Here is an 18,194-nt window from a genome sequence, read left to right as displayed (position 1 = left end):
GAAGCAGGGACTTGTCCCAAATCCCACAGATGTCTCTGGCAAAGCACTGGACCATGGTCTCCCATCTCCTGTTGCAGTAACAAATCCATCATTGGTTTCTAGTCAGAGAATGGAGGGTGTTCTCCAGAGGAAGGATCTGCCATATTAGGAGCTCATGACTGGGTCATTTAAAACCTGGCTGTTCCCTAAAAGGAAAGAGCTAAGAAAAGATCTTCAGACCCAACCCACATCAGAATAATCAGACTGAAATCAGAGAAGAATGTTAGCTGGTGCTACAAACAAGCAAGCAGCTGTGGCCAAATAGCCACAGTTGTTTGGCCTACACTAAAAAAATATTTACAAATTTTGGCAATAAAATCAAAGCTGATAATGGTCACCTGCTTCAGGGTCAAGCCTTCCACTGGGTTTTGTGGAATTTTGTTTTTTATCCAAATATAACCCCTCCACAGTCTCTAATAACTGGACTATTTGAGAGGTCTATGTAGAACCTAAAGGAATAAAGCCACAAAAATTATTCTATTTTTAGGGAAATAAAAATATTTCTAAGTGTATGAATTATTTCTGCTCAACCTTTATCAGAAAGCTTCTTCTGTTACAGTTTTGGTTTTAGCACCTTAGGAAAAGTCACAAAGTCCTTGGTAAAAGAGATGTAAAATAATAAGCACTGAACCACTTTTGGCACCAACAGTAGTTGGTGGAATGAGTGAGTACTTGACTCAAAGCCCCATTAAGTGCTGACATGTTTACGAGCCACATTTTATTACTGAATATACTGGGAATTAGGGAGTAGGGAAGTCTGAATCTGTTCCAGACTAAAAAGATGAATACATTCCTATCTTCATCTCATTTAACACTAAAGCTGCCACAGTCTGATTTTATCATGAAATTGTACAAACTGGAATATGAACTTAAAGGAGACAAGAACACCTGGCAGCAGCCTGGCATGACTCTTTGATACATCTGGAGAGAAAGGGGGAAGGCCCACAGCCAAAACCATAACTATTCTCAGTTATTGTGAGCTGACTGCATCCCAGAACAATGGGGCTTCTGGCACTGAATGTCACCCTTAGGAATCAGAAGGTGCAGGTGAGATCACATAAGGGTGATGTTGCAGCACAGAGCAGCCACAGAGTCTGCAGGGCTTTCTCACAACACCGGGATGGCCCCTGCAAACGAGACATAGGATTCTCCTGTTTATAAGCAGCATAAATCAAGAACCCAGGTCTTAAAAGAGGCACCATTCCTCCTGGAGATGTTTTGACTCCAAGCAGCTGTGCTTTTAGTGTGTAGGTGTGAGAAACATACAGGATCTAGGAGGTGACTGTGAACTCTTCATTTACAGAAGAGAAAAAGCAAATGAACATGCGACTCACTGGTAGTGACACAGAGAATGAGTCTGAGACATATACAGGTGTGGGGTTTACTTACTAGCAAACTCACTCCAGAAAGTGTCAGAAATGGCCAAAGAAAAATCAGCAGCAGCTAAGAGGGTCTGTGGTTGCACCAGGCTGATCACCAGTTGGAAAGGCTTCTTTCCTGAGGGCAGGCAGCAATGAGAAGGGTGATGAACAGGGATCCAGGGTACCAGTGGCCAGAGGTGGGAGCTGCCATCTGGGAGCAGCTTGGAAAAAGCAAAATTAATCATTAGAGAACTTGGCAGTACCAGCTTCCAGGACACTCCACCGAGCTGCCCCTGTTGCCCATAAGAGATGTCAGAGCTCAGCATCTTTTGAGACCAGATCTTGTTTGAGCTCTTCATAGCCCAGAACGACAGGCAGGGCATGGGGGCAGCAGGGTTTTCTGAACCTGCTGCTCTCAGGCTCTGCTTGTACACAGCAGAGTCAGGTGCCAGGACTTATCACAGCTCTTTGGCCTGACTTCCTAGTTTAGCATAACTTCTCTCAAAGTTCTAAACCTCCTTTGGTCTGTCATTTAGTCATTAATGTTAATTTCTTATTTTCCTTTGTTGTTATATATGCAATTATTTCCTAAATAATGCAATTACTTTAAGGCATGGACATATGTGGGACAACTCTTCTAGGCTTGTTTTTTTTTATATTTAAATAGCACACAATGCAATTTTTGAAGTGCCAAAATTTCTGAATCTACCTCAGAAGGCTCAGTCTGTGGGACTGTGGGACTGAATAATGTACTGGGCACATGACTTGTCTCATGACTTTACATGGGATTTAAGCCTATTTTTACCCTTCCTTTTGTCTTTCTCACACTAGAGTAATGCAAGTAAACCCATCATTTGACAAATAAAATCTGGCAGAAGGAAAGGAGATGCAGCTGCAGAGCTGGCTGAAGTGTGGTGATGAGGGTGCCAGCTGGCCAGTCTTTTCCCCATATAGATCTGAATGAATAGCTAAACTGCTCCACATCAGTGCTAGGTGACACCCAGCAGAGAAGGCAGCTTAAGCTCCTGACACTGAGCTAGGGGTTGAAACCGAATGTTTTCTGACCATCTGCACTCACTAGCCTTTCCATACTGTCAGAGCTGTACCTAACCAAGTGGTATACATGCAAAAAGGAGACCAAGGACATGATCCTCCCAGAATTCTAACAGCTACATGTAATCTGGCTATTGATTGGGGGGGGGGGGGGGGGGAGCGGGGAAGTGTGAATTTCCCTTTAAGAGCTCTAAGAGCTCTCCCTTTGGTATCAAACATCTTTCTTCAACTGCTTTCTACACACTAGGGCTATTTCTTTGTTCCCTGTTCTCTCCTCTAGTTGGTAATAGAGCAGCAGGAGGAGCTAGCTGAAACCAGGGATGCGACTGCATTCCTGTTGGTGCATGCCTAATGAAACACTGTAGTACTTGTGGTCTGCCATGGGTTTGCCACAACCATTCCAGTCTTTTCTGGTGGCTCTTCTCTTCTCATGAAGTCAGTCATCTGATAAAACAAGTCTTACAATTATTTTTGTAACAGTAGGATTTATCCATGATTTAGGAAGAGAACTTTCTAACTTGTTATAAATGGAAGGAAAGTCAAAAAACATAATAACACAAGAAACAAAGACTATTTTGTTGAAGCCTACAGACAGAACTGGAAAATTACTTTGTTGAGATGGAAATTTGTCTTGAGGTTAGACTGCTGAATGCATATAACAGAGTGGAGAAATATGACCTCCAAATATGGGGTTTGATGAAGGAATTCCAAATGGCAGGTTTTTGTGGAAATACAGTCTCCAGCTGCACTGATATGTCTCACTGCAGCTGTGTCAACAACACCCAATGGCCAAGATTAAAATGCTGAGATTCTTTGAGCTCGTTGTAAGTCAGAATGTTCTGAGTTCCCTACCTCTACTGGCAATATCAGCTGCATGCTTAAATTAAGGGGGAAAAAAAGTTTTTACTTGATGTCAAAAGTTCTCAATTATACAAAAAAGAAAAATCAGTCACATTGCAGACTGGTGAGAAGCTGCAGTAAGTCACTGAATGACAAATGGATAAGCAAGGAGGATACATTTGCTCCTAAAAGTCTAGGATGAAGGCATGGGGAGAACCAGGGGATGATAATGCATGAGAAGTAAAACTGTGCATAGTGTTACTTAAATTTATGAAGTAGTTTAATTTATTTAATAGAGATGGGAGGACACAATATACTCATCAATATACATTTTCTCTGTAGATCCTGAGAAGGCTTTACTGACATTATGGGCACAGAGCCCATGTACATGGAAGCATGCAGGCTGATGGAAGTGGTGCCTACCTCACACTTGATTCAAAATTTGGCTAAACCTTACATAAATCTGAACCACCATGGTCTAGGACCTAAAGGTGTCAAAGACACTGTTAGTGCTATGGTGGTGAGTAGCCAGTAATGGTGGGCCAGGGTTGTCGAGAACAATAGGAATTTTAGGCTTCTCTCAGGCCTGGAAGTCATCAATGAGTACACAGTGTGAGAGAAAAAAACATAGGACCCCTGAGCATCCCTAATGTTGCTTATCCTCTGCACATGAAAGTTTTGTGTGGCAGTTGATGTCCTTTAATGGAGTTACCCCCAAAAGCAACTCATGCTTTTCCATGGGACACAAGCACTCAGTACTTCTAACCCCTACAGGGCCACAGATAGGGCTGGAGGGACTCCTGTATGTCTTTTGTTTATCTTTCTATCTTCCCAGTCCAACAGAACCATTACACAATTAGAGTTTGAAGACAACTGCATTTTGGTAGAAGGAACTATATGCAAGGAGAGGTGTTATGAGAGAATCCATCCCTTCAAGAACTGGTACCTGATCTGCCATAGTTTGTAGTCAAAATTATTGCTCATCAAGTTCAATCTTCTGAAAGCAATTTAATTTTAACCAAACAACTGTTGCTCACAGGCAAAAACATTAACATTCTGAAAGCCATAATATTTTCTGCTGCAATACTTCTATAATGTACAAGCTTCTGAAAGCAGAAGTGTGCATATAGTGGCAGTCTGGTGAGTCTGCAACTGTTACGTTCATTAGCAGATGTGACTGCAATTGCCATGACTAAGTCATTCCAGTTTATGTTTAGCCAACAGAAAACATGTTTTGGTCAGAAAATTTCATTCTCCAATATGACATGGAGAAACTTTTCTAGATAGATTAAGGGAATAATGCTAAATGTTCGCATATGAACTGGTGGAAATGTTCCTTCAGTTTGAAACTGGGATATACAAAATGCATTTTGATAGGCCATGGGATCTGTGTCACACTGAAAGAAAAAATTCTTGGCAAAATGCCTCTTGGTTTACTGAAGACAAAGATCTATGTGAAACTGATGACTCTAGGGCTTTATTTGTGTTAGGAAGGATACAGGGTTAAATACACTTATAACCTACACATTAATTACTGTCTGGCTAACATTTCTCATATTGCTCATCTTACATTATTCCCTTGGTATCTTGGGCACTAAGAAGACAGTAAAACCAATACATTCTTTGGACCCGGCCTTCTTATACTCCCTTCTTTTCTTCCAGAACATATCTAATAAGCACCTAGACACATCAGAAGCTGATACCATTGCCAGTTTGCCTTTGGATAATTTGTCCTACCTCAATGTTTTTCAGCTCTTGAGGGGTTGTATGCACACAAACACTCATGGCAGTAAAAGTGAAGTAATATGTGTTGTATTCCAGTCTCTCACCCTGAAATTACTACTTGGACTATAAGCAAAATCAACATCTCAGCTATGTGTCTGATGAGAACCCAGATTAAAAGTATAAATCTAGATTTAAAGTGATTAACTATTTCACCTGCTCAATTCCCAGCATCTCTGAAAACCAGTCCCTCAAGAGGAACTTAGTTAATTTCTGGAGCATCTCCCACATCTTTAGTTCTGTGATTTGTATTGGTAGCTAGAAAGGTGTTGATAAACACAGGAAAGTTTTGGCTCCCAAAGCATCAAGCAGTGTCTCTCCAATATTCCCCCCACTTCACCACTTGGCTGGTGGTGGGCAAGATCTAAGGAGGGAACACAGCTAGGACAGCTGATCCAACCTCACCAAAGGGATATTCCATCAGCAATAAAAGCTGAGAGAAAGGCGGGGGGGTAAAGGGAAGAGAGGATGGGAATCTGGAGCACATTTGTTATTATAATGTTTGTCTTCTGGACCACTATATGTATGCACCGCTATACAACACCATGTGTACTAAAGCCTGACTTTCTGGGAAGAGGCTAGACATCATCTAGTGATGGGAAATACAGAATAAATCTTTTATTTTCCTTTGCTTTAGTATGTGACCTTTACTTTTGCTTTATTAAACTGCCTTTATATTGATTCAAAAAGGCTTTTTCTATCATATTTTCTCCCCTGTTCTGCAGAGGAGGGGAGCGACAGGTTTGGTGAGCATCTGATGTATAGCCAAGGTCAACCCACCATAACTTCTTACAGCCAGGTATGGGCTGTGATGGACTGGAGATTTTACCTAAAAGCATATCTTTCTGCAGACCCTAGCACAGCACCAAAGGAGAGATCAGTGCACTTTTAATATACTTTTCTTCCCCACAAAACAGTTTGGGAGAGGAGACTGCACCATACTTTGCTGAGGTATTAATAGTGAGTTACCTGAAATCCAAGGTCATTTGCAGCCCTCGCTTGGCATGATTTCACTTGGCAATGCCTGCATGATTTCCTGGCATAATTGTACTAAGTGCTTAGTTCAGAAATAAGAGAGACTGAGAGGATACAGTGCTGGGAACATTTTTTCAGGACATCTGTGTGTGTTTGTCTGAGAAACAAACCTTCAGACCTGTGTTAGAGAACACAACTTCATAAAAGTTTGCAATTCCCCAGTAAATATTTTTACTGGAGAGTCTTGACTTCTCTGGACAGCTCCTTCTCAAAGCCTCTTCATCATGTGGTGCCTTCAGAAGCTGCCCTGAAGCAAGACCTTGATCTCATACTAGAAAAAGCTTTTGGTCAAGGGACAATGGTAAGAGTGAAACAGGGACAGGAACAGAATTGCAGGATGTGTTGCAGACCAGACATGAGCTGTATGAGAGAAGTTTGCACAATACGAAGTCCAACTGCTTTTGCTGTTTTGGGAAGATAATCACTGTGATGTTATATGCCCATCTGGGGACATGCAGTGCCACAATCTCTGGGCTGCTGATGTCTCTTGTGCTGAAGATTTCAACATGTCTGATATGCCTCTTTTTCATCCTCATCCATCCTTGGTATGGCAGCTGGCTGCAGGTCCCTGAAAGATCACATTACTTCTGCACACTTGTCCCTCTGTAGGGCAATTAGCAAGTGAATGAACTGAACCTCAGCCACAACTTCTCTGAGAAAGTAGGACAGCTCCTGGGATAGATGCTCAGTAAGTTATTACTCCTGCAAAGCCAGGATGTCATGGTTTAGGAACAGTACTACAAATGTTCTGGTTTAAAATATAGCATGAAAATTAAATGCTTTCACCTGCTCCTTTCCAATAATGGAGAAAACACTAGGAGACATTATAAGATATAATCACAATTTACTGAAAAATAGTACTAACCACAACAACATTAATAAAAGAGTATACAAAAGAGATTATTTTATCCACCAAATAAAGACAATTTGCAAAGACAGCACCAAGCACAGTTAACTTTCAAGTTAACCAGCTTGAAAAACAACAATAAAAACAGGGACAAAACAAAACCTGGTGGGACCTGACAGGATTCTGAAACAGGCTGGGGACCCTTTTCCTGGGCCTGACCTTGTGGGAGCAGGACTGGAATGCTCAGGAGTTCCAGTTGCATCTTGGGCTCTGGCTGTGGCTCCAGCTGTGGTCATTGTGGCTGCAGCTTGGAGTCCACATGGCTCAGCTGGGCTCCACTCCACGTGACCACTGCTCTCTCCCTTTTTTCTTTTTTTTTTTTTTTGTTCTTTTCTCAGAGCAGCATCTCAGGTTCACTGATTCTAACCTACCTAACCTACAGAACCAAGCCAGAAAAGCCACAGCCCAGAGAAAGGGGAAAGGGACCAGTGGTGGCAGAGAGGTACTACTCCACCAGGCTGACCCAAAAACGTGCAAACCACTGAGCCCAAGCCCAGCGAAAGATGATGAATTTTCCAGCTCCAGCTTTCTGTTGCTGAACCCATGCCCCTGCCATGATGTGGGTGGTATGGAATTAAACTGCTAGAAACTCTACCGCATTTCTCTACAACCATGACAAAACCACAATCTCTCCAGTGAGAGAGAAAAAAGGCAGAGATTACAGGTTGAGAGAGGAACAATTTACTGAAAACAGCAATGAGATAAGAAAATTAACAGTAACAGCAACAATAGTAATAACAAAATTATACAAAAAGAGGATGATTTACATGCAAAAAATGCTCACGGACTGACTAGATGCCATGTGACCCTGAAACAGGGAACGACAGACTCCCTGCACCCCTGCTTCCCCTGGACTGTGAGTCATGCCCACCTTCCTCTTGGAGGTAAGAGTCCTGTACTTCAAACCTTGTCAGTGACATCAGGTGGTGACAATAACAGCCTAGATATGCCCATGTGGGTCCAGGCTCTGCCCCCTCATGGCTACTGTAAAAACATGAACTCTATCCTGGCCAAAATCTGGGACACAGGAGTTCAGGCACCAGGGAGCTGGACAGTGTCAGCACAGTGAACACGCATTTCCTACTCTAGCAAGAATGCCCCATGACCTGGTGGGTATTACATAAAACAGGGCATCCAGGTCCAGAGCTTACCTGCTGGCTCACAGGCTCACCCTCATCCCCACAGATGACTCTGGCAACTGTGAGTCGTGTATGGGAACACACATGCAGCATGAAAAACCACAGTAACAGAGCAGTCTGTCAGAGAGGAAGGAGCTGAAAGAGGAGTTCCTCAGGGCATATAAAGCAGAAAATTACACTCTCCTGAGATCCTGTAGGACTGGAGCCATTGTTTGTTTTGATTGCAAAGTTCTGGAGCTACTTCAGTTTTTCATAAGTAGCCCAAACCTAATGGTTTTAACCATTGCAGAGTAAGCAGCAAGAGACACAGACTAGAAAAGAATAAAATTAAGCTGCCTAATCTGTCTGTTCAGACAAAGTGAGAACCTGAGTGTGCTAGTAGTCCTTCAGAGGAAAAGCAAACAAAACAATTAGTATTTCAGTAATCTCAGGTGCTGTTACTACACTGTGAAAGACTTGCATGAATATCTGAATGCCCTTCTTCCTGTAGTATGTTCCACACACCTGCTACCATTATGGCCACAAGCATGTGGTATGAGCCTCCAGTGTTCCTTGAGCATCTCAATACTGCAGTGCCTTCCATTTCATTAACACCTTCCTTCTCCTGGGTCAGTATTTCCACTGATATGTTATCTCTTTCTAATAAAAGTCAGTATCTTTAAAATATGGTACAATTACAACTGAAGTGAGGGCAAGGCAATGTGCTCTTGCCTTGAAAAAGCCTGCAGGCAACACAGAGATCAGTACTAAAACCTTCCTAGTCCAGAAAAATGCCTCTCCAAAATTCAAGGTTTTACATCTCTTCTCTCCTTCAGCTCTCTTGAAGCAGGAGCAGCAGAGATTCTGCAGAATCTGTTTCTTTCTGTTTTGTTTCTAAAAGGAATATTTTTAAGTCAGCTAAATTCACCATCTGCCTCCATCCAACCTTCCACACATGAAAAATTTGGATGAAAAATTCTCTCTGAGAATGCAAAGCAAGTGTTGGCAGCAAGTCCTATCCCTCCCCATGTCACAGCAGACAGAAATTAATTCACACATACTCTGCTCTAAGTAGAACTTACACCTTGAGGTGTGTGATGCATGTGAATTGGCATTGGCACTTGTACAGCTGGGCACAGCTATCATATGAAGCTGAATTCCTCTCTGCTAATCAAACATAAGTAGAGTGAGTCTTGATATTTTAGATGTGGTAAGGAGAATCCGTCCATCTTTCACAAAAAACAGGCAGTGTCTATTAATATAAGAAATCCTCCCTCTCTCTGCCTTTCTCCTTCAAAATGTAAATTATTTGCTAATAATTTATTCAAGCACAGGATAAACTGTCTTTGCCACAACAGGGCAATGTCACAGCACTACCTAAAATAGAGGAGTATAACCAAGCCCTGGCAAAAGAAAGCCAAAACTGTCTTCTAGTAAGAGAGGGGTCAATAATCCCTGAAAAGGCAAAACTGAATAACCACCTAAGATTCCTCCAGAATTTGGGAATTGAGAGCTAACACACCTTCTCAAACCAAGATCAGACTCTAGGAATTCAGCTCAGAAAAGCCAGCTTGCTTACAGAATGCTTGCAAGCTACATTCTCAGCTAGATCTAATATCACCATCCTGAGAGCCTGCAAATGACACTATGATGGTCGAGAGGCATCTTTAAAGCTGTTAATGTAGGCCTGTCTCTGGACACCCCTGTCTTTGTAAATCACTGCAACCACACCAGTCTTTGGGCCTGCTGTTTCAGATTATGCAAATAAATGTGTCTGTGTGCCTCGCTCTCAATCTGGCTTGAGGTAAAGTCACTAGTTCACCCAGAGGCATTCCTCTCTCTCTCTCTGTAGCCATTCAGATTGTCTTAGGAGCTGATGGCACAAAGGACCTAAACAAGAACATATCTTCTGCTGGCCAACATTAACAAAAAACCTTTTCTTTCTAATCATGGGAATGGGGACTGCACATAAGCTCCAAGGTGAGGGAGGGAGGATGATGTTCATGCACTGGGAGAGGCACAAGGCAGTGCCAACCTTGTAATGCCAGATAGCCAGACCTTGTAGCAGGCAGACAACCAGCCTGAGCTCTGATCTGCTGGGCTGCCAAGAGGAGCCAAGCAAATGGGGAATGTCCCAAGGGGCACAACCTCATCCAAAGGGGACCTACTAGTAATTACACATTCAAAGGCAGCCCATTGCCTCTGCCTTTCCCCATCAAGTGACTGAGTATGATGCACATCACATCCTTCTGCATGGCAGAAGATGGATATATGGATATATGGACCTGATATATGGAATTTCCCACAGAGACAGAGAGAAACTGAGAAGGTAACTCCCATTGACTTGGAAGCTTGCAGACTTTTGTGGGACAGAGACAAGATACAATGAGATAATAGACAAACCCATTCAAAAGGACCACAGTTTTTCATGCTCCTGCTGAAGAATGGGAAGAAAGGGTCATCCTTGAGGTTACAGAAAGCCTTCTGCTAGACATGACATCCTCATTCTCACCATGTCTGGATCTATATCACTTCTTTTACAGATGGCCAGTAATCTCCTGACCACAGAAGATGTCACAGCACTAGTCACAGCCATCAGAAAGAACAGATCTCCCTCCAAATTCAAGACTCCAGGGCCATACACTAGGCATTTTTAGGAAGTGGGTGGATCACGGAACTGCCCTTTTCCAAGACTGTTTTACCACTTGCTGTTTGATTTATGCACAGTAAATAATAAAAAAGGGCTAGTATTTGACAACTCTTCCAGGAGCCATTCAGAATCTGGCTTTGGTCTAGCTCTGGAGAGGTGCTTGTAGTTTCACCACATTTCACTCACTTCCTTTTTCTAACAGCAGAACTAGAACAAGGAGTGAATTACCACTGGAGGACAAATTCTATCCATCCCCTGAGCTGTCTTTCTCCAAGGTAGCCTAAGATGCTAGACACTGTGAAGTACTTTGATACTCCATCAGTATGTCTGAGGAATAGAAGATGAACGCTTCAAGGCATTCAAGCAAAGCAGTCCTATTAAAAAAAAAAAAAATCAAATCAAACATTAAAAGGCTGGTAGGAAGGAAAAAGAAACCAAAGAGACCAAATCTTAGTATACTCTGTAGCAAGGTGGGAGCATGACACATATTGTTGTAACTTCATGTGCTGCCTCTGTTGCTTCAAAAATAGGAGACTGAGAAATGCTCCTAAGTTCCTGAGTGAGAGCAGGGGGTGTATTGCAGACCAACACAGGGCAGACACCTGGATATGTATTAGTTCAAGTTCTGGCCTTCCCATCCATCCACTGGTTCTTCATGGGAATAGTTACAGAAGGTGTCAGGGGGCCTCAGGGCCCTCCATACACATTTGGGAGTACCATGATTAAAGGAAAGAGAGTTTTCACAAAAATTAGACTTGGGACTTGTAATGTAACTATTATATTCACACTTGAAACAAACTAATGATGGGCAGTTATGGACACTCATGTAATGGGTTGTACCTAAATTATATTTGCATGTTCTTCTTTGTTACTATGCTAATTAAAAAAACTAAAAATAAGCAGAAAAAATAATATTCATCCATAGTCTTTTCTGAGAGTATCAAGTGCTTTCAGCAGAGATAATCTGAAGAACACACATTCCTCTAGGGTAAATTTTTTTTTCTGCATAAATTAAGATCAAAGAGAATTCTTTTCCAAGTCTGCAATGAATCAGGCCTCATTCTACAAAGGAAAACTAAATCAGGCTGTATGGGTGTAAAGGACAGCATTACAATAGACATGGTCCTGCCAGTTTTATAACTATTAACCTAAACAATTAATAAAACCAGAAAGAATAATAAATTTTAGCTAAATTTTGAGAAATTAAAAGAGATTATTGAAATGCATTTATTTAAAATGAAACACTTCAGAAACTTTGAGGCAAGGAGTTAATCATCAACCTATATCTCACTATGAATCTGCTTTTTAGGGTTTACAGTTGTTCCCTTCATCTCACCCTTGCAAAAATCTAAATTACCTGCATTTCACAAGAGACATAGTCAATGGCATAAATTTACAATGACATTTCAGTATCCCAATCAAATTCTTGTAGGTAAACATAATCTGTCTGACAGATTTCATTCCACCTGTGATGTAAGTGTGGGAGTCGTACATTTCAATTCTGAGTAATTGTAAATATACAGTGCCAAAGACCTTGCATTGTCTTAAATCTTTGAGAAATTAGTAAAGGTATTAATCCTTTACAGGAAACTTAAGGAAAGACATAAATAAAAGCCTTTTCTGCCCCTTTTCTCAGTGATGCATGCTTATCTTGACTTCTAAAGAATTAATAATTTGTGTGTCTACAGGAGGAATTTGGAGTAAGGACCTCTAGAAACCTTTGCATGGGTTTGACACTAGCAATGGTGAAGCAATAGAAAGGCACATTTTTAACAACAGTTTATTCCTTCTGATAAGATTTCTAAGCATGACTGTTCCTTACATTCTTTTTATAATCTACTCTTTATAGGGTTCCATCTTGCAGATACTGACAATCAGACATTTTCAGAAATCATGAATCAAAGTAGCCGGCACATGCTCATCTTCAGTATCAGTACTCTGGAAACTACTGTTGCCTTTCAACTACCTGCATGTTGTTTTTCTGGACTGGACTGACTGTGTCAAACATGCAGAAATGCCCAAGCTGGTTCCCTCCAGGTGCTGCCCAACCCCAGCACTGTTTGTGAGGCCAGACATGATGCTTTGGCTATGCTGCTCCTCAGGCTGCACTGGCAGTCCACCAGCTTTGGCATGGGCTTAAACCAGGCTGGCAACCCTAGGGAGAGCCAGCAGCCTTAAAGGCAGGTCAAGCTTTCCTGTGCTGCATTCCCAGGAATTGGTCATTCTGCTGCTATCCATAGTGCAAGGATGTCTGAATGGCTTCTTGAGAGAGCCACTCCACATCCATCAAACCCTTGGTGCTGAATGAAAGCTAATAAACCGAGCTGGACCCAAACTGGTTTAGGATTGAGTTTGAGTGGTAACAGTCAACTGAACCTTTCACAATGACAGAAACAAAAGCTTTCATAAATTTCCTGAGCTGCCTTGAAACTTTCAACAATTGCATATATAACTAACAGAATACATGAACAATTCCCCTGTCATCATGGGTATGAACAAAATCATAGTCATGTTTTTAAGAGATCAATCAATGCAAAGTAAAAGTTAGAGGAATAATTTACAGTGGCATCTATAATATTTGCATTTGTCAGGTTACTTTCTAACATTCCAAACCTCTGAATCAGGATACAGTGCTACTGCCTATTCAGTATATGTTAAAACACAAAACTTACAACATGAGCTCTGAAATATTGAGCTGTCACTACCCTGTTTGAAATTAACAGGAAAAAAAAAAAAAAAAAAAAAAAAAAACCTAAATGTTGGACCTTCTTATGCTGACTGGAACTTCTTAGGATTACACAATGAAGCAGAACTTTCCCAAAAGTTCTGTTCATCTAGAGACCTCCGGCCCCTTCCCAGAGAGGAGCATCTTTCCTGTGGGCTATAAAGCTCCACTGCTGGACATACTAATCCTTTAAGGTCTTGGGTGATTCTGCTTTTTATTTTTCAGAATGCTATGGCATATTGTAGCCATTAACTGTTCAACTTGCAGTCTGTGTCTAAATAGAATGGAGAGGAGAACCATCTAGGACTGTCTCGGGGATGAACATGAATCACTTGGATGGCTGAAAATAAGAGGTCTTTGGTAAAGACATTTACTAAAGAACACCTACCTTACACTAAGCTAATTTCTACACAAATTATAGATCTTTTCTATCTCAGGCATGGAAAAAGAGAAAGATGAACATTTATTTATGGTTGGTCTCCAGGGGTTTCCTGAAAGTGAAGAGCAGAGATAGCAGAAGGCACCATCCTTAGGAGAGAATACTAATGTATTTATGAATGCAAGATAGGCTTTGTTCTCTGGGTGTCCACACTGACTGTACTTTCCTTGCTCTATGTAGCACAATGAGTTGATGAATGAAATTTTCATCAAGTTGCAGGATTTGGTGTGTCAAATGCATCCTGAACTAGATGTCACCTACAGTAAGGTCAAAGGCTGTATAACCAAGGCTGTATCCCCAACAGCATCCAAATCCCATGGAAGTGATTCAGGTGAGCTACTGAATTGTGTCCTTAGCTCCCTGTGCACAGTACACATGCTGCAGACACTTGGAGGGATGGAGGTTCAAAGGGGTAAGTTTTCTTTCAAGTGAGAAATTCAGCCAAGTTCCTTCAGAAAAGTAATTACACAAAGAGAATCACAATGTTCACACATCTGAGTACACACAGACCGACTAAGCAAAGCCTTTGATCTTCTGGAGAAGGTATTACCTCAGGATCTTAGAGCACTAAGGGGGGGGGGGGGGGGGGGGAAAGGAATGTTAATAGATACTTGCTCGCTGTGTAAAACAAATTGATTTCAGGTATGATCCAAATGAGTGTCCATCCTCATCACAAGCCCATCCCAGTATCTGATTTTCACAGAACACTTCTTTGACAGTTTTGCTGTAGCATCGAAATTAACGTGCTTCACAAAAGTAGGATATGGCATCACAAGGACACAGTATTTACTATCTGAAACAGACATTGCTCAGCTTTTCAAGGTCTACAGTTTCCATGGATAGCAGCAAGCAGCAGATGGTGCTATTCTCCTTTCTCGAAGCCAAGGCAAGCAACTGAGGCTTGCTGAGCTTAGATAATACTTTTGCACTACCAGCTTCACTGTGTTTCTTAACTGCTGTGCAGATTTTCAGCTAATTGGGTGAGAATTAGGTGTGGATACGGTTTCAGATGAACTTAAGCAAAAGCTTGGGCTGTTAGCTCACATCAAAAAATGCTGCTGTGCTTCACAGCTAGTGACACTTGCACTACCATGCTTTGCAGTTTTTAATAGCCATAATGTATTCAGGTATCCTCATTCAAACAGAAATCAGAGATGAGTAACTAAAGTGATCAAAGATCTGGGGGACAGAACTGCCTTGATTAGACAGCCTCGCCAAGCAGTGGCTGCTGGGATGAGGACCAAATAAGCATATGCAATTATAAGGAAAAAAAGCCAGGTTTACTACTGAGTCTTGTTTCAAGGTAGGGGGAGAAGGAGATATAACTGAGGAGAATGGAATTAACCTGAACAAAAGGTCTTTGTTCTGACAAAAGTCTCACTGCACAAGGAGTTGAGAACTCATATCTCTCAGTGATGGGCTGAATAAAAGCAGGGTGATGGAAGAATAAGAGGAGAGCCTGGAGGCAGGTATCAGTGGCTGTTTCATGGTCATACCCGTGTTTTATCTCTGCTTCCAATAGAGCTCTTTGAAAGAGCACAACCTACAACTCTGAGAACTTCTTTGGGAATATTGATAAGGATGGAAACATAAAGATTCCTGTGGCAGCCTTCTGGAAAGCCATGATGCAAGTGTGTCTCTGAAAGCATGGCCAGAATGCTCTCCTGGTAGGGTACTGCTCTAGGGGAACCTCTCTGCTGCAGCACAGCCACCAGCCAGCTTTGCTGGTGACATCATGATGCTTCTGGGTCCCTTCCAACTCAGACTATTCTGTGATTGTTAAGGCTAAAAGGCAAAATTAACTCATAGCAAATATTTAGCCTAGCATGAGACTAACAGAAATGCCATGACACCAAATAAATACTGTAGATAGCATCAATGATAATGGACCAACTTTAGAATATCACACACAGCCACTATTTGTATATGATATACAGGATATTGACAGATTCTTATATCTTACTGCTATGAGAAAGTGAAAAATAGGCATCTAAACCTTTGGCTGTACAATGGAGTATAGACAGTTGTCTTCCTGCCAAAACCACTGTGGTGCTTGGAATCAGTAGCAATGGTCAGCCAGACATGATGCTCTTTTGCAAAAACAATAAAATAATAATAAAGATTTTTTTTTTTTTTTAATGTTTAAATTGCCATTCTGGACTTTTTCTGTCTCTCTTCCTCCATGAACCAGGTCATCTGCTCACCTATTAGAAGACAGTCAGGCCCCATTCTGATATGGAGGATTTTTCTGCTTAAAATTAGCCAGGTTTCCTAGCACTTCCCCTCTTACCAACAAAGCATCTTACTGAACTGAGCCCAAATTGGTGAACTAGTGCAAAATCTAGACTGGAATCAGACAGCAGTTGTGGATTACAGGTGAATAACTCCTAGTTTTTCTTTCTTTCTTTAATTCAGCTTAACACCAAATAAGCATAACCTTATTCATCTTAGGATGTGAAGGGACATATGGTTTTGGCTAGTCCATTACTTATGCAAATAAAATGTAAACTAAAAAATACCTTGTATGCTTAGAAGTTCTGTTGAATCAAACTACAAGTCTTATTTTCCAATTTGATAAACTTGCCATGAAAATCTTGCAGGAATCTCAGAGCTGAACGGCATTTTCATTCATCCTAAACCTAAGATGAGAAGCATCAGCTCAACACTATCCCCCCTGCAGCCAAAATAAGATTTGCAAAGATAGCATATCTGTGCTGTCAGAACTTTTCCTCCATCCTCAGGGACTCTTGGGTTTTTTTCCCTTTTCTCTGTTTCCTTTTCTTAGGAGACCTGGAAAATCCGCCTTCACACTACAGAACTTTTCATTCTCTTGAAAGTGCCTCTTCTTTAGTGCCTGTAGCAATCATGCCCAAGTCCTGAGAGCCTGAGCATTCAGCAGCAAGCTCCTAAGAGGTTGTCAGTTGCTGCAGGCTAAACCGCTTGTCATTGGACCTAGAAGTGCCCCTACATTTTTAGTCAGTTCTAACATGTGACTCATCAGCTGAAAGCCCTGCAATCATGCCCAAACATTCCCATCCCTCAGCAATATTAATGAGTTTAAATATATGCTGTAGTCTAGTTTTAAAGCTAGAAGCAATGTGTCAGTTTTGCTCTTAGCCTCCTAATGTTTTCAAAGAGAAGCAAATTAATTTGTTGGGTCCAGTCTTATTCCTTCACAAATAGCAGTACCACACTAAAAGCATCCATGCTCAGATGCTAGATGTGCTTTAGTCTGGTTAATCTTGAGTCAGAGGGATTCCCAAGTACTTCAGGCACAACTTACAGAACTGTGGTTTAGCAGTAAGCAGATAAAACTGTTGAAACCCAGTGGCCAGAAAATACTTCACCTGGTGTCCTTAAGGTGGGAGAGTTGATATAAGGGGGAAAACAGATATGGATATATACCCCTTATCTAGCTTCTTGATGCATTTTAGCACTGTAGCATGTGTGAAATTGTAATATTCACCTTGCAGACAAGAGTCAGCAGATTTGTGATCTTTGCTGTCCTTACTGTTCCTACCTCAGGCTGTTTCCTCAAGATCCTCTCAGCAGCTTTAAGATACCTGACAGAGAAAGTTCATTTTACTAGATTAATGCTGAATCACTTCTTTTCAGTCTGTCACTTAAAAGACCAGGACACAGCACAGAAGCCTGTGGAAAGGAAAATAGAGGAGGAAGAGAGGGAAGAGACATAAAAATGAAGCAAGGAAGCAGGTCAGACAATGCAAGGTTGGAGGAGAACCACTGAAAGAAAGCTCAGAGTGGCTCTGGGCTTGGGGTCCCAACACTGGGGATCTATGATAGTCTAAGTTATTGAATGTAAAAATGAGGCTGATGTTCCATTACACAGCAGGTTCCTATACAGTTTGGTCTTTTTCGATTAAGGAAGGATTGGTCCTTTGAACCTGGTTACCAAATATGTCTTGCTCTGTATGCTGACAGTGATGAACTTACTTACAAAGATGAAGGCAAAAAGTGGGAACTGGGAAATGAAAACACTCATATATTGGTATTATCTCCTTTTGAGGAAAAAGCACAATGGACAAACACTGAGGTAAAGGCTGTCAGTCATTCTCTGCCACCTTAGCAAATCAAATCTGACATAGGAACCTTTGGAAGAGAAAAAAGTAAATTCACTAGAAACTACAGCTCATGTTGCTTAAAAGTTATGAATGATATAAATTTTCTTTAATATCACCATGGGGAAAAAAATACGCTAGAAAATGGGAGACATAACAGATTGGC

At 41.4% G+C, this 18,194-nt stretch overlaps 1 long non-coding RNA gene across 1 annotated transcript in view; it reads right to left on the bottom strand.

The window, feature by feature from the left end:
• Positions 1-1,568: 1,568 nt before the first annotated feature.
• The window catches only part of LOC116183725 (uncharacterized), a 55,838-nt gene continuing 39,212 nt past the window's right edge, over positions 1,569-18,194 (bottom strand). The window contains exon 4 of the long non-coding RNA XR_013340100.1: positions 1,569-1,621. This is a non-coding gene — a long non-coding RNA (uncharacterized LOC116183725). The remainder of the gene's footprint in view (positions 1,622-18,194) is intronic.

This window comes from Lonchura striata, chromosome 6 (genome assembly GCF_046129695.1).
Source record: "Lonchura striata isolate bLonStr1 chromosome 6, bLonStr1.mat, whole genome shotgun sequence".
Taxonomy (NCBI): domain Eukaryota; kingdom Metazoa; phylum Chordata; class Aves; order Passeriformes; family Estrildidae; genus Lonchura; species Lonchura striata.
Note: the sequence above shows the minus strand (reverse complement) of the source record. Positions and strands in the feature narration are given on the sequence as shown.